Genomic DNA, 3,831 nt, shown 5'->3' with positions numbered 1-3,831 from the left:
GCATGTAATATTATATTTTAAATCATTTTTCTTGAAATGTTAATGTTTACTGCATGTAAAAAAATAAAAAATAAAATAAATTTAAAAAGAAAATAAAAAAAAGAATCATTTGACTAGAGTAGCAACAGAAGCCTAAAGACAGTAGAAATGTATTTTCAAAGTTCTGATAGAAAATAATGGTTAGTCTAGTTCTGAATACCCAGTGAAATTTTTAAAAAGTTAACAAATTTTCCCAGCTTTAATGAGGTGTTATTGATAAATAAAAATTGCATATATTTAAGGTCTGCATCATAATGATTTTATATAGCATATATTGTGACATGATTATGGCAATCAAGTTAATTAACATATCCATCACCTCCCATAGTCACCCCTTTCTTTTGTGGTGAGAACATTTAAGTTTTATTCTCTTGGAAAATTTCCAGTATATAATACAGTATTGCTAACCACAGTCACCATGCTGTAATTAGACCTCAGAACTTATTCATCTTATAACTGAAGGCTGTACACTTTGACCAGCATCTCCACGTTTCTCCCATCCCCTAGTCTCTGGCAAGCACCATTCTGGTATCAGCTTCAACTTTTTAAGATTTCATATATATGTGATATATATAAATGTGATCTATATCACGTTTTCTTATCCATTCATCTATTGATGGACAGTTAGGTTGTTTCCTTATGTTGGCTATTGTGAGTAATGCTACAATGTATGGGAGTGAAGATATCTTTTCAAAACACTGATTTCATTTTTTTCTATGTACCCAGAAGTGGGATTGCCAGATCAAATGGTAGTCCTATTTTTAAATTTTTGAGGGAACTCCAGACTGTTTTCCATAAACAGGCTGTACCAATTTATATCCCCACTAACAGTGTACAAGAGTTTCCTTGCCAACACTTGTCATTTCTTATCTTTTTGATAATAGCCATTCTAACAGGAATGAGATGATAGGTCATTGTGGTTTTGATTTGTATTTGATTAGTGATATTGAACACCTTTTCATGTACCTGTTGGCCATTTGTATGTCATCTTCTTTTTTTCAAACCCTCACCTGAGGATATGTTGAGAGTGAGAGAGAGAGAGGAACATTGATGTGAGAGAAGCATTGATTGGCTGCCTCCCATACATGCCCCCACTGGGGATCAAACCTGCAAGCTAAGTATGTGCCCTGACCAAAATCAAACCTGCAACCTTTTGGTGTATGGCATGCTGCTGCAACCAACTTAGCCATCCGGCCAGGGCTGTAAGTTTTCTTTTGAAAAGTGTCTATTTAAGTGATTTGCCCATTTATTAATTAGTTTGTTTTCTTGCTATTGAATTCTTTGAGTTCCTTATATATTTTGGATATTAACACCTTATTAGATATGCAATTCATAAGTATTTTATCTCATTCTGTAGGTTGTCTCTTGTTTGTTTCCTTTGCTGTGCAGAAGGTTTTTCGTTTGCAATCCTGTCTATTTTTGCTTTTGTTGCCTGCTTTTGGGTCATATCCAAAAAAATAATTGCCTAGACTAGTGGTCGGCAAACTCATTAGTCAACAGAGTGGCAAACCGCGGCTCGCGAGCTGCATGTGGCTCGCGAGCCGCAGTTTGCCGACCACTGGCCTAGACCAATGCCAAGAAGCATTTACCTACATATTTTCTTCTGGTAATTTTTAAGTTTCAGGTATTACATTTAAGGCTTTAGGGGACTTTGAGTTAATTTTTGCAGTTATTGTGGCCCAATTTTATTTTTCTAAACATGGATATCTAGTTTTCCTAATACCATTTACTGAAGAGATTACACTTTCCACCTTCTGTGTTCTTTGGCACCCTTGTCAAAAATCATTTACTATAAATGTGTGGATTTAATTTGGGGCTTTCTATTGTGTCCCATTAGTCTATGTGTGTGTGTGTTTTATGTTTGTCAATACCATACTGTGTTTTTAAAAAAAATACCATACTGTTTTGATTACTATAGCTTTGTAATATATTTTGAAATCAGGAAGTGTGGTTCTTCTAGTTTGTTATTTTTGCTGAAAATTGCTTTGGCTATTTGGGGTCTTATGTGGCTCCACATGAATTTTACGTGTGTGTTTTTTCTATTTCTGTGAGAAATGTCTTTGGAATTTTGATAGGGATTTCATATAATGTTGGGTAGCATAGATATTTAAACAATATTAACTCTTCGAACCTATGAATGTGAGGTATCATTCCATTTTGTGTGTCTTCTCTCATTTCTTTCATCACTGTTTTATAGTTTTCAGTGTACAGATCTTTCATTCCTTGGTTAAATTTATTTCTAAGTATTTTATTGATTTTGATTTTATTAGAAATAATTTTGTTTTCTCAATTTCTTTTTTTGATAGTTTGTTGTTAGTGTATAAAAACAGAATTGATTTTTTGTTGGTTGATTTTGTATTTTGCAACTTAACTGAACTTTGGGGTTTTCTATATATGCTAGAGGCCCGATGCACAGATTCATGCATTGATGGGGTTTCTTGGCCTGGCCTGTGGGGATTGGGCCAAAATTGGTAGTCCAACATCCCCTAAGGAGTCCCGGATTGCGAGAGGGCACAGGCCAGGCCAAGGGACCCCACCAGTGCATGAATCCATGCAACGGGCATCTAGTATGCATATAAGATCTTTGATTAATCTCTTCCTGCCTTCCCCTCACCCCCCTTCCCTCTGAGATTCATCATTCTGTTCCATGTTTCCGTGCCTGTGCATTGAGCATCTGCCCCTTGGTGGTCAGTGCGTGTCATAGCTACTGGTCAAACAGTAGAACAGTAGGACACTTAGCATATTAGGCTTTTATATATATAGATTATCATGTCATCTGCAAACATGATTTAACTTCTTCCATTCTAATTTGGATATCATTTCTTTTCTTTCTTTTTCTTATGTAATTTTCTGGCTAGGACTTCCAGTACTGTGTTGAACAGAAGTGGCAAGAGTGGGCATCCTTGTTTTGTTCCTGATCTTAGAGGAAAAGCTTTCAGTATGATATTAACTATGTATTATGTTAGCTGTGGGCTTGTCAAATATAACCTTTACTGTCGAGAAATTAATCATGAAAGGATGATGAATTTCTTACATGTTTTTTTCTGTATCTATTGAGATGGTCATATGATTTTTATCCTTTATTCTGTTAATGTGGTCAATCACATTGATTGATTTGTAGATGTTGCCTCCTTGCATCCTAAGGATAAATTCCACTTAGTCATGTTGTATAATTCTTTGAATGTGCTTTTAAATTCAGTTTTATAAAAAAAATATATTTTTATTGATTTCAGAGAGGAAGGGAGAGTAAGAGAGAGATAGAAACATCAATGATAAGAGAATCATTGATTGGCTGCCTCCTGCAGGCCCCCTACTGGGGACCAAGCCCACAACTCAGGCATGTGCCCTTGACTGGAATCGAACCCAGGACCCTTCAGTCCACAGGCTATGCTCTGTCCACTGAGCCAAACTGGCTAGGGTAAATTCAGTTTTTATCAGGTAATTAAAATGACCTGTCTTTAAGTCTACCAATCTTTCTTCTGCTTGACCAAGTCTGTTTTTGGACCCCCTCTAGTGAATTTTTCAGTTTATTTCTTGTATTCTTCATCTGCAGTATTTTTGTTTTCTTCTTTTTTAATCATTTCTATTTCTTTGATGATATTATCATTTTGTTCATATGTCATTTAAGATCATTTTCATTTGGTTGTGAATCTGTGTTCTCTTATAACTAAGCTTTAAAAAATAATTATTTTGACATTTTTGTTAGCCAATTTAAAGACCTCCATTTCTTTTAGGTTGGTTACTGAAAATTTGTTTTCTTCCTTTGGATGTGTCATGTTTTCTTGATTTTTC

Source organism: Plecotus auritus (genome assembly GCF_963455305.1).
Source record: "Plecotus auritus genome assembly, chromosome: 8".
NCBI classification, from domain to species: domain Eukaryota; kingdom Metazoa; phylum Chordata; class Mammalia; order Chiroptera; family Vespertilionidae; genus Plecotus; species Plecotus auritus.
Note: the sequence above shows the minus strand (reverse complement) of the source record.